This window comes from Bombus terrestris, chromosome 17 (genome assembly GCF_910591885.1).
Source record: "Bombus terrestris chromosome 17, iyBomTerr1.2, whole genome shotgun sequence".
In the NCBI taxonomy this organism is placed as follows: domain Eukaryota; kingdom Metazoa; phylum Arthropoda; class Insecta; order Hymenoptera; family Apidae; genus Bombus; species Bombus terrestris.
Window position 1 is genome coordinate 4865017 of NC_063285.1, and position 19742 is coordinate 4884758.

At 42.2% G+C, this 19742-nt stretch overlaps 1 long non-coding RNA gene across 1 annotated transcript; it reads left to right on the forward strand.

Moving 5' to 3' along the window:
- Positions 1-11230: 11230 nt before the first annotated feature.
- LOC125386790 lies at positions 11231-13179 on the forward strand. Its single transcript, XR_007227183.1, has 2 exons — positions 11231-11331; positions 12599-13179. It is a non-coding gene; the product is annotated as an uncharacterized LOC125386790 (long non-coding RNA).
- The last annotated feature ends 6563 nt before the right edge of the window (positions 13180-19742 follow it).

The window sequence follows — 19742 nt, forward strand, 5'->3', positions numbered from 1 at the left end:
AATAGCGTGCGCGTTAATGGAATTATGCGGGATGTTCGGCCACAGGTGTAAAAATATTTAAGGGGTGATTCCTGAAACTAAAATAAAGCCAAAATCAAGGATAAAAAAAATTGCGTTTCGGGCTCTGTTTTTTTAGCTATTCGCAACTAAATATTAGTTTCTTTCTGAATGGACTCTCCACTACTATCTTGTTACATAACATGTTTAGATTTTAGAAATTTGGTAGGAGGGTAAAACAGTTCTGGAAGGGCAGGATCATTTCAACAGCCAAACATAAAGTACAAACATAAAGTTTAATTTAGTAGAGGTTTAGGTTATTCTACTGTAGATATTTTTGAGCCTTTCCGTTTTTAGTTTTATAAACGTTTTGATTTCTTTTACTTTTAAATATTATTTGTCATTCATTTACGATTTTTCTTACAAAGCGTCGCGCAAGATGGTTTACGTCGTCGATACAGGACGAAAGCGTTAACTACTTCGATCATGGACAGATTTTCCCACCTCGACCATAGGAGAGAGTGGAGACGGTGACCGAAAGCCCCCGTGGTTTCGTCCTCCAGTTGCTGTTCGTTGAGGAATCCGACCATCATTGAAGTTATAGTCTCCGTGGTGCCAAAACGCGAGAGAAAATATTCGGTAAATTTTGTCCACGTAAGACCATCGACCGGAATTTGCGAAAGCCACCGTGCCGCAACACCTTCCAGAGCACTACTTAAAAGGAGATATAAGTCACCATCGCGTATAGGCCTGTCTCGCATAATCACACTGGCTGTCGCGCACCACGTGGCTGCGTCGGTACCCGCTATTCCGGGGTTGAAACGCGGCAGCGATAACTCGAGTGCCGGCCTAGGATTTCGCGCCGGTGTCAGAAACAGCTCCCGCATGACGGCCACGTGCTCTTGCATGGTTAACGTAGACCCGAATCCCACTTCTGATGTCGGGTTATCGATAGGATTGGGGGTGGAGGTGTTCGATGAATCTTCGTTGATATTGGCCATCGATGCGGAGTAACAATGGTAGAGTTTATTGGCACAAGAGAGTGGTATTACAGCGTTGGTAATTAATCACAATGTTAGATGCTCGCGGCGCTATGACAATGGCCTCGGGTCCGGTAACGAATCCGCGGTCAACGGGATGTCGAACGTGTATACTTCGTGGAAGTCTAAGTTATATTCCGATCGCCACAGAACGAGCACTCCGTACCGGAGAATTACTTGTATCGCCGTTAAGATCGCACGAAAGAGTGTCTCTCCATCACGGTGACGCTGTCGAGGAGAACTATGATGGGTGTGTCTAAGGGCACGAGATCATCGGATTCGTGGAGGAAAGTCTTCATTCGGAAAGTGAGGGAAATTGGAGTTACTGTTAATTGGTCAATTTCCATGTTGGTGGTTGGGGAAGGGTGCTAGCCGCCCTTAAGAGAAAGTCGCCATCGGGTCTCGTCGTTCGTGAGAAGAATATACTTCTCCAATTTTCCCGTAGTTAGAACAAGGGCTGTTTGTCGGTTTGAAGGACTTTCGTTAAATAGATCTTAAGATTTATAGCGGGTCCTCGGGCTAGCCGAACATGTGGAGACGCATCAACATCTGGCAATCGTCTTACTCGAAGCATAGTCTGCGTGTGGCGAGCCACGGGACAGAAACCATTGAGACATTTACCATCGCACCCTGTCCCAAGCATTTCTTTTAAGGAGAGTTATAGAGTTACTTCCTGCCTTGGTTAAACAAAACGTTCATCCCCTTGACCGCGACTACGTTTGGCGACTGGTTGTCGCCTCGAGCCCGAGCTCACTATCATAAATCTCGAATAAGTACAGTCGGATCGAATGACAACGGTTTTCTTAATACAGCTATGGTGAAATCTAAATTACAGTACTAGGTGTCTTCCCAAAGTTCCGAGGAGAAGGCTCCGGTGCTCTTTCATCTCCGACATATATATATATGCCCACAGAACCCTGAGAAACAAATAGCGTGGAAGAAATCTGAACACATTTACCATTTATAGAAGACTAAAAAGAAAACACCCCACTGACCTCGCTAAAGAAACAAAATAGTCAAACTCGAAGATAGTATCCCGCTGGGGGTAGCCATCCACATATTATTTAGCAATTAAGTTAGAAAAATTTACCAAATTTCCAGCCGGACAAATGGTAAAGTACAAATTAAATAATAATAATAATAATAAAAAAACTTACCATTGGGGAGCTGAAGGTACTTGTTTAGTTTAGAAATTTAGCTGTGTCTGGCAATAAAAACGAACTGATCGCACGCTCGATGGCCGCTGACCATTGATATTGAGCCGATCGGAGGATGCTCGATCTTCGATTCCATCAGCGATTAGCACGAGCTCTAATTGGAAAATAATATCATTTAGGATTCAATAAAATCATCGATAGTATTAGTAGAGTACATTGGTTGACAGAAAGTAAGACAGAAATATTTTGGCAATTGTTTGAAATGCCCAAAGTTTTCGCCGACTAGTGGTAAAATCGAAGGATATTTGCGTAGTTGAGAAAAGGTAACGTACCTTTTCAAACGGTTATGCCCATGCCAGTCGACAAAGACAGAAAAGGTTGGTGTTTACCAATATGAGTTTTCATGACGAAATATTTTAGAACTTAAAGTAGACCCAGACGAGTAATTAGCAATCGAGGCTTTTGTTTTCTCGACTGGGCCATTCAAAGAATTCCTAACTAATAATGCGGTCGAACATGTTACATTCGGTACTCCACAGGCAAACGGAACACCGATGCTGGCAAAATTGTCGGAAACACCCGGGAAATGGCAGTCTTGAGTCTAGAGTCCAGTCGAATTCGCCTAGAACAATACAGTTTGCAGGTCAACGGGAGAAAGTCTTTCGCAATTGTTGTTTGAAATAAATCAGCTTGGCTTCATTAAGCGACAGGAATAAGTGACAAGCCTGAGCAAGAAAATGAACGCGTCTACGACAGAAAACATAAAAATGCGACAGGGTATCAAAATCGACGATACGTGATGATCGGATACGTGATTCGGTCGTCGCACCGGGAGTAGATAAGGAATTGGTACCGAAATTTGAAAGCCCCTACGTTATTAAAAAGATTTTAGAGAAAAATAGATATGTTGTTACAGATATAGGTGGGTTTTAATTAACACGTATGCCCTTTACAGGAATAGTAAGAGTCGATCAGATGAAATTTTGCATTTCAGAGGATAATTAACAATTAATAATTCGATTATTTATAAAGCACACCTTCTGTCATTTTACTTTTGTATTTGCGTGATTACCTCGAAAATGAAGGTAAATTCGCCGGCGATATTTTCGATATGTGTGTATACCCATGCGATATACATAGGTTAAGCATATATTTTTGTAATATTTATCGGAAATCCGTGTCTACGTATGCATCGTATTATTTTAGATTTATTGTTACATCAGTTTTGGTTTGATTTTGCCGTCGGAATATCTTGCATTTCATTTGACTACATCGTACTGACAAGCTCTGTTTGGATTCGTTCTGTAGTTCGTATTTCTTTCGTTTATGTTAATGAGAAGTCGTAAATTCGTGACTATTATCAAGGTCGTCACTATTGTCAGGAATGGCTGTAGACGGTTATTTTACGACTTTCTCAATTAGCCTCTTTGGAAACTTAGAGACAGTCCAGACCATCACGAGCTCTGAAACAGTTAAGCATCCCTAAATATGCCCTGACCGTTTTTCCATCGTATTGTGTGCTAAACGCTTCAGTTGAAATCCAGGCATATTTGTAAAGTTTTAACCCTTCTCCTTACACTTTGTACTCATCTTAACAATAAAGGTTATCTTTATATGTGTCGGGTTGGCGTTACGATTAGAGTTAGGGTTAAGGGCGTAAACGAATCCCTATTGACACTAGACGTGATCACGATGCAATAGAGGAGATATTTACTAGTGCAAACATGACCATGTTGGAATTGGACAAGTAATCGCGATAAATTGATACTCGAGAAGCTAATGACAATGATCCTAGGCTCAATAACGAATCCACGGTCAACGGGATGACGAACTCTACTCTTCTTTAGCGTCTATGTTGTACTCAATGTTAATGCGTGGGGCAATCACTACGTATCCGAGAGTTACTTGAATCGTCGTCGAGATCGTACCGGAGAGTAACTCTCCGTCTCGACGATGCCGTCGAGGAAAACTATAATGGGTGGGTCTAAGGACATGAGATCCTCGGATTCGTCAAAGAAAGCTTTCGTTCCAAAGGTGAGGGAAATTAGCGCTGTTGCTAATTGGTCGATCTCCATATCGGCGTTTTGAAAAAGATGCTGCTGGCCGCCCTTGAGGGGAGGTTGTTGACGGGGGCATCGTTCGTGGAAGATAGGCTTCTCCTATCGTCCCGTAGTTGCAACAAGGACTGTTTGTCTAAATGAAGAACTTTGCTTGACTAAATCTTAAGATTTATTGCGGGTCCTCAAGTTAGCTAAACATACTGCGGAGGTATATTGACATCTGGAGATCATCTTACCCGAAGGATAGGATCTGCGTGTGGCGAGCCACGGAACAGAAACCTTTGAAATATTTACTGCCACGTGTCGCTACGGCTATTTCTTTAAAGGAGAGGTGTAGAGTTACTCTGTGCCTTTGTTAGATAGAACGTTCATCCCTTGACCGCGGCTACGTTCGGCGACTGGTTGTCGCCTCGAGCCCAAGCTCACTATCATAAACCTCGAACAATCGGAGCGACATTTGTTTAATCTAAATTACGACATTACAGTATTCCCGAGAATCCAAGGAGAGGTTCCGGTGCTTTTCCATTTCCGACATATATGTACTTAGGATATGTCTATATATTGTAGTATCTTTAATTTTGCGCCACCTTCGAGAAGGTTGCGGTATATATAATATGCTGTTTAGTAAGTGAATGAGTAATCCTAACTATTGTTATACGTGCGTATAAATGAAATATAAATATGGTTGAAATTATTTAATCCTTGTAACATTCCTTATTTGTATAAATACAAAGAAAATTATTTGTCACTTTGCAATGCATTTCAAAATTGATAATATTTCTTTGGAAAAGATTTTTCATCTTATTATACATTCTTTAGTGTAGCGACCAATAATACAGGGTGAACGTAAAATGGTTTTCATTGTTATTGATAAGGCGGTAATTTCTTTCTATCTATTTATTACTGTTGTTTCGTTTCTTTATACTTATTAATGAATAAACAATTGTGTGGGCTATCCAGTGCTGTATGCGAATAAGGAGTAAACCAGCTATACTGCGCCAGCAGTATTATACTTTGAACAGTGACAGAGAAGGATATTTCTATAACTTAATAGTGCGTCAGACATCACGTCGCGGCGAACAGATTTCCGTCGAAAATGAATAATTCGCAGAAGATCGTATCCTGTGACGATTTATGCCGACTAAAGAATATACAATGACCAATTAGATTTATATGTCGGGTTATCGTTAGAAATTTTAGGCGTGAAATAATTAATAAGTATAGCAAAAGCTATTGACAATGTTTCTGGGCTCAATAACGAATCCACGGTCAACGGGTAAACTCTTTGTACAATGGAATACATTTTGTAGCACGCAGACACGTTAACTCAGACGCCGGGTTACTTTCAGACTGACAGCCAAGACGATGACAGTAAACTCTCCAAGGTGATTGCAAAATAAAAGACAGATACAGTCACATATGTCAAATACATATCGATCGGGAATATCAACAAATTCCCAAGCGCCGTAACTAGGCAGTCCCGCGTAAACCAGCATTGCTCCTGATCGAGACTTGATTGCTTATACAGCGTGTCCCTCAACATCGGTACCTCCTCTGTAAGACATTTCGTTCATCCCGTGACCGCGGCTACGTTCGGCGACCAGTTACGTCACCTCGAGCCCAAGTATTGGGGATCTTCCTAAAGAAAGGCCCGATGTCCCTACATCTCCGACATATATAAAGATTGACGTTACTGTCGTTGAAATATTTGGGATAATTTTGTATCTGTCTGTTTCCCCTTGCCTATTGAGAAAGGCACTGCTATAACCGCGTGACAGGACAAAAGTTTGAACAGGAGGAACGAAAGTGACGTCATAAAAGATAGATGATTGTTGATGAGATCTCAATGGTATCTTACGAGAATTTGCGAATAATTCATTTAAGACTGCAAGAATTCAAGATATATAAAAAAATATTTGGTGACAGAAATGTATTTCTCTTCGATGACATCTCTTTCATGCAATTATTCCCAGCAAAAGAACATTGTTGTATTGTATAAAAACAGTGGTGTGCTGTAAAGATTAATTTATAGTACCAAGTTTCATTCTGCGAACTCATCATTAATATGAGGTAAAAGGATGATACAGAGTTTATCGACCTATTAGATAATTTACAGTTTGGCGAAATAACAACTTCTGAGTTTGAAATACTATGAGTGCGAAGGAGTGATATATAGCAGTAAGAATATTCCAGATAGTAAGATTCGTAGACGAATATAACACAAAAGTGATTGATGAATTAGCGAAATTACGTCGTGTGTACGTTATTCATTGAGTAGGCGAGAGTCGGGAAGCAGCTACATGCGAGAAAAAAACTTCCGAAAATATTATTCATGCAGATGTAAATAATCATGGATAACTGTTGCATGCAATAACATTAGCCGAGGGATCACGAGTTATGTTGCGACGAAACATACCAATTTCCGTTGGTTCGATAAACGACGCAATGGGAATGGCAAAGAAATTTATTTGTCAGTACTTCGAAGAGGTCAGCTGAAAGTGAGAGAATTGGAAGCAGATTCAAATATGCTGACGGCTACATTCCCATATCTCCAGTAATAGCAATGTTTCAACTGACGAAACGTTTCGGAGATGTTGAATAAAGAATGTCATCGCTTGTGCTAAGCTGGACAGTAGCGGTACACAGATTACAAATGGCTATAATAGATAGGACCGTAATTGATCTTGGCAAAGAGAATTTTGCAAAAGTGCAAATCTATGCCGCTTCTAGTCGTGTGGAAAGTTTAGGCAGCTTGGACATATCTGAATCTGAATAGCATCGAATGAAATTTTTATCAAACCATGTGACGAAAGAGCACTTGCAGCGACCAGTTTCCATGGAGAAACGCTCAGACACAAAGAAATGAAATTGGCGAATAATAACATATCATTCGCAATAACAATAGTTAAGAATGGAAAAGTAGGAAATTTGCAAGCTATCTCTACAAGACGTATAAGATTACGTCACAATAGCTTAATTCAATCCAAAGTAATCAATAAACCTTTAGAATTCTATCTTGCTTTTGGCATCAAATGTGAACAAATGGTTATTTATAACAGTGTCCTCTGCGGGAACCAATGCGGCTTCGCAAATCGTGCCCAAAGACGAGCAGGTTATTATCCGCTAACTGTGAGAGGGCGATTGCGAAAACCGGTAGGCGTTTTCAGCTACTGAAGATATCGTAACCCGTTGCGATTCTTTCAACCGCAGCAGGGTCGAAGGTTACAACAGCGAATAGTTGTTTGTAGATATTTGCTATTATTAATTATTATATCAGGAAATCAGAATTTATATTTCAAACGAATATATATTTCAAATCGAATTTATATTTTCAAAATAACGCCCTTGTAAGTTGGTAATAAGTTGAACGCCCTTCGCCGACAAGAGGTCGGATTGATAGCTCGTCTACGCACTACCTCAAATTCTCTTGCAGCCGCCTCATTCTCGCTTTTGGTTCGTTTCTTAGAATTCGCGACAGAATTTGTTTGTACAACTCTACAATTCGCGCGATGCTCGGTGCATCCTACAAAAACTTCATCGCAACCGTCCGTCTCGTTTCCACCCGACGCTATTGCGGTTATGTTTGTCGCAACCGATTCATCTAACGAAATTTTGTTCATTACGACGGTGTCCTTGAGACAAGCACTCGTGGGAACTACAATTACCTGCTTGTGTTGCACGTTCTCGACACGAGATAGATCTACCTCACGCGCTCCCGTCTCTATGTATACTTTAAGGACCTCTGGAAACCCATCGGAATTCTCGTTTTTTATTCTACTAATGGAGATATCTCCCCTCTTCAAGTTTATCTCGACGGTATCCAGGAAGTCTGTACCTATCAACAACGAGTGTTGCATCGCAGTGTTCGGAACTACGTGTATCGTTATATGATACAATTCACCGTCTATAATAATATCCGTCGGAAATTTCCCGAGCGCAAAATTTCTTTTAGACCCGATACTGTGAAATTCAATAATGTCTCGACTTAATTGGGGCGCTCCGATTCTTACATACTGATTATACCGCATCAAGGTTAACTCGCTACCGGTGTCTACCAGCGCGCTCAGTTCGAAATTTCCGATCTTCACGTCTTTACCACGCTTTGTCGGTAACAATCGAAACACACTACCAACCTCTTTAATGGACTCGCTCAGATTGTCGCACCTCGATGCAATGTATCCGTATTCTCTACACTTGAAACATTTAGGTCCCCTCGACTTGTTCGGACACTCTGCACACACGTGTTCTTCATCACCGCAATTATAACACCTTTTACACTTCGCTACACCTTCCGACTGCTTGTATCTTCCATTGTCCTTAGCTCTCACCGGTCTCATAGTTGACTCTGCTATACGGGATTTCTGTTCCTCATAGATGATAAGATTTTCTTTTAGATCTTTTACTGATTTAGCCCCGTACAATATTGTTTTATTGACTTCTTTGTCTCTTATTCCATCTATGATGTACCTTATCTTTGCTGCTTCTTCCATATTCATTTGACTGGCTATACCAAGCATTCGGTACATGTACGCTGTACATCCTTCGTCGTCTCTTTCTCTTTTTTTTTCTTGTTTCCTGCAGTTTGCGGTGTATTTGCCAAGTGTTAAATTTTTTCGAAAACTCTCTTATCAGACCTTCTTTTAACTCGCGCCAAGTTCTAGCATGGTACTCATAATTCACAAATATGTTTGCCGATCCGTTCATCAACTTTTTTGCATAAATTACCTTTTGTTCTTTTCCACCTACATATGCTTGCAGTTTCTTCGAACGCCTCGAACCATTGATTAATATTTTCGTTGTTTTCGCCTGTAAAAACTTCTAAGGCGTCTTGCACATCCTGAAAACTTACTGTTGTATACCTACATATTTTCCAACGGAATTTGTCAGGTTTCTGATATACACCTCGCACGTTCCTTTTGCTTATTCTTTCGTCACCTTCGTCGTCTTCAGTTTCGCTTTCGTCGTCGCTCTCTTCTTCCGACGACGTATTCTCTTCTTCCATCGCCGCCTGTAGTCTCACACGTAGTTCAGCCTTCTTCCTCTCGTCTCTAGCCCCATACTAGCAAGACGTTCTCTTAATTCTTTTGTCCTAAGCTTCTCGAGATCTTCGTCTTCATCTCGATCACGCTTAGTTTTTGGTATTGCCCCTGAACCTTGCTTCTCCGTGGTCTTTTTACCGTTTGCTGGCTCTTTAGTACTTGGTTGTCCAGTACTATATGCTCGATTTAGCCTGGCAACCAACACTGACCTTGCACCAGATATTGGTAGATTTATCTGTGCAAGCTTGTTTCTTAATTCTTCCAGCGTTAGATTTTCCTCACTTGAAAACTGTTCTTCTTCACAATTTGCCATTTTCAACTCTTTTCTTTTCAGCACGAGTAGTTCCGTAAAACGTGTCGTTCTCGGTCTGGTTTCAATCCCGGACGAGCCCCCAAAATGTAGTATCGGAAAGGATAGGATTAGGATAATTTAGATTTGTAAAATTCTCCTAATGCTATTTATTTAAGATAAATAAAAATAACAGAGGTTTATTGGACAGAGAATGATAAATGTTCAACTTGAACTAAACGCAAAAATCTTATTCTACTCAAATCACTCTCGCAACTCTATAACTCTAACAACTCAATCTCTCAAGAACGCTAGCAACTCAGGCAACTCCGCTGACTCTTTCAACTCTACAAATTTACTCCTCCGCTTCTCGACTAACGCTGACCTCTCGATAAAACGTTCTCACATCTCGATCAACGTTATTTTGTCCTTTTCCTAATCCGGTCCTGTTTTCGTGCCGCAAGGACTAGGTGACTTTAGTCAATAGGTTTTTCTCTTATGTAAACCAACAGCCGAAGGTCAGACGACAATGCTTTGGTTTGTTTCTAACCAGGTTTTTTCCTCACGATACTACAATACACATGTATATATATATCCATATACAGGGTGGTTGGTAACTGGTGGTAAAAGCGGAAAGGGAGTGATTCTACGCGAAGAAAGGAGTCGAAAATATAGAATAAAAATTTTTCGTTTGAGGCTTTGTTTTCGAGAAAATCGACTTTGAAAGTGTTCATAGAAATTTAATTAGAAGAGCAGAAGTATGTGTTCGGCAGAATGGGCAACATTTTCAGCAATTTTTGTAATAATAAACTTTATGATTACTTCATATTATTTCATTATGTATTCCTAATTTTCCGTTACGGCAGAAACAAACTTAAACTGCAATAATATCCATCGAGACAACGATCTACAGGGAGATCCGTTATAACGAGACGTGATAAAGTGCACGCGTACCGAGCGAACATTCAAAGTCGATTTTCTCGAAAACAAAGCCTCAAACGAAAAATTGTTATTCTATATTTTCGACTTCTTTTTTCGCGTAGAATCACCCCCTTTCCGCTTGTACCACCATCCTGCAGTTACCAACCACCCTGTATATAATATATTGTCTATGGCATTACGAGAGTATGTGGTTATTGATAGTGACTCTTAATATTTATTGCGTAACTGCAGAATTTGATGGACCGTAACTGCTCCGGAACATAATTGTGACTAACTTCTTAATGACTGACTGTTGTTGTAGGCGACAACTCCTATTTATAATAAATAATTGCCTCGTGACGGTTTATTCCCACGAGAACGCGTAGTTTCGGCACGTAGTTATCTCTGCGGACGCTACAGTCTTCGCTTCTGCTGATTTCCTTCCCAAGTGTGTTACGGTTTCATCCACCTGCTGATACGATCTCCCAACGAGCGTTGCAGTTTTACGTTTTGCTGATAATGAGTCGAACTCTTCTCGGCACGTGGTTATCTCTGCTCGCGGTGATACTCGATTCTTTGGCGCGTCGCAGCTGCTTCCCTCTGCTGACTTTACCTGAGAACATCATCGTCCCTCAGCTCCCATTCGCTGCTTACTGCACTGTGTACTGTGGTGGGGAGAGCGCGCGCAAGGCAGAGCGCATCAGCGGACGTCTCAATGTTACGCCTACTCTGAACCGCGCAACACCTATCCCTACGTAGTCTTCGATACAACGAAGTATCTCTACGAAATTTCTTGAAGTGTTTAACGATTCGTAACGAGTATTTTACGTGAGTTTCTTTATCATTTTATTGAAAACGACGCAATGTGGATTTTACTGATCGCGGTGTGCACGTTTCGTGAATTCTGGTTATTTTTCTTATCGCTTTATTAATCCTATCTTATCCATGGTGGCATATTGTGTAATTTATTGATCGCAGCGCGCATTGTAATGTAAAGTGCAATCTTATGGGGATATACGTTGAAACCTGTTGCTTTTCCGCTCGAATAAGGGATATCCTGTCAACTAAGCACTCTTTTTACTCTGTTTTGATGCCGAATGCATCGCATGGATGTTTTGCACAAAGTGCGCACATATCTGTAAAATGCAATTTCTTGGAGAATTTCGTTGAAATCTTCTTGTCGCGTCTCGCGCTCAACACGAGCCGTAACTTGAGACAGAGTAAGAATTTGTCATAACTCGCGAATGATGCGAGACGCTACTCTGGGGATAATAGAATTAGGCAAAGAACGTTTAGGGGAATAAAGACGCAAAACGTTCTGATATCTTCACTTTTTACAATATTAATCTACAACCAAAATTCAAATAATATGATGGGGGAAATTCGCGAACTGCCAACGTCCGAACACCGTATAATAATTACAAACGGGAATTATAGAAACCTGTCAATTACAACACGCTCAGATACTTTTACTATGTATTAATTTGCCAATCAAAATTAAAAAGATACTATCAGGAAAACTCGCGAACCGGCAACGCGTGGGCACCGATTATAATAATGAACGGAAACTGCAAACGCCTGTCAATTACAATGTAACGTATTAATCTAGAACTGAAGTTGAAACAGTAAGTAACGATCGTGTAAAAAAACTGATCGCAGCTTACGGAACTTGCACATGTTACATGGAATAGGGAGATGGGAAAGCAACAAGTACGTGAAACTAATTGAATCTCGTGAAATACGCGTGCCATAAGCAGTTAATTACGTAACATGCCACTTTGGATAAATAGGAGTAATAGAACAACGAGCCTGTGAGGGACCAACGAGAAGTCGCGAAATGTGCGCGCCGAGATCAATCAACTATAAAACATGCCACTTTGATTTAGGGAGAAACGATAAGACAACGAATATGAAAACCCCAATTGAAACTCAGGAAGTGTGCGCGCTGCAATCAGTAAATTCCACAATATGTCACCATAAATAAATTGTAAGTAGTTCATAATCGCAATAGACAATGACGGATCGACAAACGGGCAAACTAAGGACAACGAATACACGAACGTGCAAATAATACGAAATTTTTCTATCTTTACAGAATGTGCATCAACCTTTGCAACAGGGAAGAAGTACAAGCAAATTATGGTCTTTTGAATATGATAATTCCAAGACAACTGACACGCCAAGTTGACCGGCCTAGATATTATTGTTTGATACGAGTCGCACCTGCCTACCGCACCAACGACTATTCACTTTGTGGATTTTGCTACAGAAATTTACTTATGATGGAAGCGGACGTACGGATGTACGAAGAAGCAAATTATCATAGCATTTGCGGAGTCTCAGGCCGCGCACGTGTCCTTCGTTGCGACTCATGCGAAAAACGAATAGGACGGCTAATACCCGCAGACGAGTGTCGGCTGTGCGCCGAGCAGTTGCCTATACTGACTACAAATCAGATAAATTCGTTAGCTCAGGGGAAATTAGTACGCATTGATTATCATCCGTGATAACAATTTTTTTGCTGTCACATAATCGGAACTATGTACGGAACTGTTGCGATTCTTTCAACCGCACGCGGATCAGAGGTTACAGCAGCGAATGATCGTTTATAATATTTTCTTCTTATTATATTATTAATATTCTTGTTATTATAAATAAACTATATTATTAATATTCGTTCTTTTTATAATTATTTAATTCCACAAATTAACGTATAAGGAAGCAAGAATGTATGTTTCAAATCAACTGATTACTTACGTCGGTGTTGTCTGCTGAAACCAACCTGGCTTCGCATATCATGCCCAAGGACGAGCAAGTGATTTCCTGCTAATAGTGAGAGGAGAAATTCGAAAACCCGTAAGTGTCGTCTGCTATTGATGGCACCGTAACTCGTTGTGATTCTTTCAACCGTAGCAAAGTCAAAGGTTACAAGAGCGAACGATTGTTTATGGATACAGAAATAATATAGCCTTTATAACTATATATAACAGCTACAACAAATAGTTTTTTGATATCCTATTTTATCTAAAAAATATTTTGTTATAAAACTGCAATCGCATTGTGAATAAAGCTACTTTAAAAATTGTTAAAACTTTATTTCTTTATTTTTTCGAGAGAAAGGGCCGTTTGCGATGAGTACAATATGTAATGGAAGTTCGCCACCTCCAGAGAGACAGCTTCCCTTTTGGAACTTTAGGGAAACTCCTTAATACTGTAATATAGATTCTACCATAGCCGTAATTAAGCAATTGTAGTCATTCAATCGGACTTTATTTGTTAGAGATTTATGATGGTGGGCTTGGGCTCGAGGCGACAACCAGTCACCGAACGTAGCCGCGGTCAAGGGATGATCGTTTTGTCGAACAAAGACATGGAGTAATTCTATAGCTATAGGGGCGTGAAACAAATCTTCATTTGGAATAGACGTTGTCGTTATGCAATAGAGAGTATATTTACTAGTACAAGTATGAGTATCATAGAGTTTAACAAGTAACCGCGGTAATTAGATACTCGAGATGATAATGACAACGATCCTAGGTTCAATAACGAATCCGCGGTCAACGGGATGAAAGATGTACGTTATCACAAAGTCCAAGTCTAACTCTTTTTTTAACAAAACGTGAAATATTCACTGATCGTAAAGACGATACTCTTTTCGTCGATGTGATCGCACGAGAGAATGACTTTCCGTCACGATGATGCTGCAAGAGGAAAATTATGATGGGGTGTGTTTAAGGACACGAGATCATCAGATTCGTCGAGAAAAGCCTTCGTTCGGAAAGTGAGGGAAATGGACGCTCCTGTTAATCGATTAATTTCTATGTTGGTGGTTGAAGAAGGATGCTAACCGCCCTTGAGAGAAAGTTGCTAGCGGGAAGCGTCGTTCGTGAGAAAACGTATGTCCCGCATCCTCCCGTAGTAGGTGATAGATTTAGGGACGGTTAGAATATAGACTATTTGTCCGTTTGAAGGACCTTAGTTAACAAAATCCTAAGATTTATAGCGGGTCTTTAGGCTAGCTGAACATGCACTGCGAAGATGCATCGACATCTGGTAATCATCGTGCCCGAAGAATAAAGTCTGTGTGTGGCGAGCCACGAGACAGAAACCGTTGGAATGTTTACTGTCGCGTGCCGTTACAACTATTTCTTTTAAGGAGAGCTATAGGACTACTCCATCCCTATGTTAGGTAAAAACGTTTATCCCGTGACCGCGGCTACGTTCAGTGACTTGTCGCTTCGAGCCCAAACTCACTATCACAAATATCCGACAATTATAATCGAGTTAAATCATAGAGACTAATATATTGGGAGTTTTCCGAAGAACTCCAAAGGGAAGGCCTCAGTGTCCTTTCGTCTCCGATATATATATATGTCGGAGATGAAAGAACGCCGGAGCTCCTCCTTGGATTCGCGGGAATACCGCAACTCTGTAACTTAGATTAAACAAATGCCGCTCCGATTGTTCGAGATTTGTGATCATGAGCTTGGGCTCGAGGCGACAATCGGTCGCCGAACGTGGCCGCGGTCAAAGGGATGAACGTTTTATCTAACAAAGGCACAGAGTGGCTCTGTACCTCTCCTTAAAAGAAATAGTCGTGGCGACACGTGGCAGTAGATACTTCAATAGTTTCTGTCCCGCGGCCCGCCACACGCAGATTTTGTCCTCCGGGTAAGATGATCGCCGGGTGTCGGCATGCCTTTACGGCGTATGTTTGGCTAACGTGAGGACCCGCTATAGATCTTAAGATTTAGTCAAGCGAAGTCCGTCAAATAGACTTTGTTGCAACTACGGAAAGATAGGAGAAACCTATCTTCCACGAGCGTTGCCCCCCGTCAACAACCTCCCCTCAAGGGCGGCCAGCATCTCTTTCAAAACGCCGATATGGAGATCGACCAATTAGCAACAGCGCTAATTTCCCTCTCCTTTGGAACGAAAGCTTTCTCTGACGAATCCGAGGATCTCATATCCTTAGACCCACCCAATATAGTTTTCCTCGACGACATCGTCGAGACGGAGAGTCATTCTTTTCGTACGATCTCATCGACGAATGACAGTGCCACCTTACAACAAGTGAATAACTCACATCTAGTTAACAAAGAGTTAGACTTGAGCTGTGCGAGAACATACGTTTACCATCCCGTGACCGCGGATTCGTTTCGAACCTAAGGTCATTATCACTAGTGCTACGAGTGCTTAATCTGGTTAATAAGCCTGTGCTAATAAACTCTCCGTTGTATCACAACAATGGCTAATTCTAATGAAAATCCATTAAACGCCCATCTCCTTAATCCTGACTCTAATCCGACATATATATATAGACTACAGAATCGATCCCTGAATTATCCCAAGATTTACGACCTTACATATATATATATATATATATATATATATATATATATATATATATATATATATATATATATATATATCTACTTCCGTGAACATAATTTTCAATGTACCCATAACACGCTCTACCTGTCCATTGGCTCTACTAGCACCGATCGCTATCAAGTGAACTTTAATTCGTTTGCTTTCGCAGAATTCTCGAAATTCTTTTACCCTTAAAACATCTTCCAAGATCTACTATTATCCGGCAGGGACTCCCGAATAAAAACATAGCGGATTTAAGCGCTTTAATTGTGTTAAGGGAATCTATCTTACGAGTATGATGCAGGTATACGAATTTAGTGAAGACGTCGATCAAAACAATGACGTACTCCTTTGATTGCTTTTACCACTCAACTTGCCTGTTATGTCCATGTGGACCGTATGCCAGGGTATGCTGGTCTTCCCCGAAAGTGACGGCCGCAGCCAACGCCTTATGCGGCCTATTACCTAACATCGGCGGGGCAGGATTGGGAGTGCGCAGGCTCTACGAAGGAGTGATCCGGTCACGAGTACGGAGCACCTGTATGGGCCGAAGATCTGGCGGCGAGCCGGCGTAACCTGACACTGGTGAGAAGGCTCCACAGGACGATCGCCATCCGGGCAGCGAGGGGATACAGGACGGTGTCCTACGCGACAGCGACCGTGCTGGCCGCGTCCCCCCCATTCGAGCTACAGGCCCTTGCCCTTCGTCGGGTGTACGAACATCGGAGGGCCGCGACCTTGGACCGACGGGCCACGCCGACGGCATCAACCGTGGATGTTCGGGAGGAAGCAAGACTAGAAGCATGGGAGCGGTGGCACTCGCAGCTGTTGGAAGAGGATGCGGTACGCCCTCATCGGGCCGTCCGCGCCGTCCTGCCCAACTGGGACAAGTGGAGAGACAAAGGCGGGGTCCCGCTAACATTCAGAACGACTCAGGTGCTCACCGGCCAAGGGGTGTTCGGCGAGTACCTGCTCAAGATCCGGCGAGAGGTGACGTCCATCTGTCACCACTGTGGGGAGGAGGAGGACACGGCGCAGCACACGCTGGAGGCTTGCCCGGCGTGGGAGGTACCGCGACGTGTCTTACGACTCGAGATCGGCGAGAGATTGGCCCCTGATACGCTCATCGAAGCTATGCTCAGGGGGCTCCAGGAGTACACAGCCGTCCGCACCTTTTGCGAGCAGGTCATGCTCGTGAAGGAGCGAGCGGAGAGAGAAAGAGAGAAAGCCCAGCATACCAGCAGAGCGCGACATCAAGGAGGCTCCGCGCGTCACGGAGCGGCGGTGCCCCCGCCGTAAACGCGCCCAAGGAGTCATCGAGGAAGTAACAAGACCCAAGGAAAGGGGCGCTAGGGGGCGTGGTCCCCCCTGGCGGCCCCGATCTTCTGTCTAACAAGGAAGTCTCCCGCCCAGCAGGGAGATAGACGACGAGGAGCGCTTGGTAGTATTCGCAAGAGATCCTGAGCCCTCCTCGAACAGCCGTCTGGAAGACCACCGTGGAGTTTTAGTCGGTAAGAGTCCGACACTACCCATGCTGCTTGCAGCTGGGTGTCCATGAGGATCTCTCCACGTAAAAAAGAAAAAAAAAAAAAAAAAAAGGGTATGCTGGTCTTAGGTATAGGATGCAGTTCGGCTTGTATCTTACCTAAACTAGCTTTCGAAACTTGACAAGCAGGACAGTTCTCAATGAATCGGCTAACGTACTTCGCCATCCCTTCGAACCAGTAATACTCGTATAGTCTCTTCAGCGTTTTCTCCCAACCTAAGTGCATAATTGACTGGTGCACATGGTTAATAACAGACTATATAAAACATCTTGGGACTATAGGTACACAGAGAATCCTGCCTTTTCTTTGTATCCTACGGTGCAGAGTACCGAACCGTAATTCGTATGTATTCGAGATGTCTTCCGCGAGTCCATCGTTTTGCAATCCCTTGACGATTTCCAAGGTTTGAGAATCACAACGTTGTTCCGCTAATAGCCAATCTTCCGAAATTTCGGCCAGTCAACTATTTTCTCTTTGATTTTGTCGAATTTAATAGGGTCAACGCCTGTGGGGTTTCGCGACAAGAAATTTGTGAGCCGTCCGTTTACTTTCCCGATACATAATGTCAAAAATAAAAGTCTGCAAGTAAGCCCATCACCTATGGTCCCTGTCATTTAAATGTACTTTATCACTCGATGCTTTCAACGAGTTGCAATCCGTGACGACAAGAAATTCCCGTCCCTATAGATAGTGACAGAAATATTTTACGGCGTTTACGATAGCTAATGTATTGAGTTCATAGGAGTGATATCTGGATTTCGCGGGGCTGGTTCTTTTACTGTAATACTCTATTACCTTGTTCTTACCTTCGGCTTGATGCGTCAAAATCACCCCGTAACTCTCCGAGCTAGCGTCAGTATGTAGTTCTATCGGGTAATTGGGGTTGAATATCGTTAGCACCGGCGCGTCGGTCAGGGCGGAAACTACCTGTTGTCTTATTTTCTCGTGTCTATCTGTCCAAGTTATATTTCTGTTATCTGAGATGAGCGCATACAGGGGCTTCATCGTCTGTGAGAATTTAGGGATGAATTTTCGGAAGTACGGAGCTAACCCTATGAACTGCCTGAACTCTATAACGGTCGTTGGCACAGGTGAAGAACTTAAGGTGTGTATTTTACCCGGGTTAGGACGAACTTCTCCGTTATGAATTACATATCGCAAATAGAGCACCGATGTCTTTAGAAAAGAACGTTTCGCAAAATTAAAAGAGAATCCGGCTTTTACGAGGGTATCTAATACGGTGTTCAATCTTTCTAAAGCTTGATCTATCGAGTTGGCAATAATTAGGACGTCATTGAAATAAATAACAACGTACGAATGAGCGAGGTCACCTAAGGCCTTGCGAATGACCCTCCGAAAGACGGACGGCGCAATTCTTCAGTTCAAACGGCATCGTTATCTACTCATATTGTCTGTCGGGAGTAACGAACGCTGTATACTTCGCTGAATTAGGATAAATAGGAATTTGGTGAAACCCGCTGGCCATATCCAGGCTAATAAAATATCTCACCTCTTGCAATCTCGCGACTTGATCCGCAATAAGGAGTAAAGGGTGCCGATCCGCGACGGTACTTTGATTTAGCTCTCAGGGATCCACTCGTAATCTATCTGAGCCGTTTTCTTCTTCGCGAGTTACGTAGGGCTCGCGAATGGCGAATTACTAGGCCTTATGATCTTTGCTTTAATTAAAACGCTTATTTTCTCACGTACCGCTCTTCGGTCCTCCTCGCTAAGTCTATTAAGGACTTCCTCGTACGGTGATGTTAGGATCAATTAATCGTATTTCTAGCCGGCCTGTATTTACGCGAATACGAAGGGAACCCGTAACGAATGAATCTTTGAATTTGTCGAGAAGAGAAATTGATCGACTTTTATTATTACCATGTACATCAGTGTCAGCTTCATTAACGACGATCTCGTTTGCAGTGGTTTCATTACAGACATTAATTATTTTTGTTTTACACATAGCGAGGCTATTTTGTGTAATGTTACGTCAAAACCCAGACTTAGAGTTCCGCAACTAATCACGATATCATATTTTACATCACTATCAGCAAGGACATGAGAAATTATCTTCGATGTAAAAATCATTAATACACACGATGAACAAATGGGAGGGGTATGTTTAATACAAGTATTTCCTACTCCTCGCATTACTAATATGTCAGTCATTCCTTTGCCAGAAAATCTCGAGGCCGCGGACTCTTTAATTAGTGAACGCTCGGCTCCCGAATCGGAGTAAAATGGAAACGACTCACCCAGATGACTTGGTCTATCCGTTGGTGCCTCCAGTACGTAGAAGTCGACTCGCCACCCGTT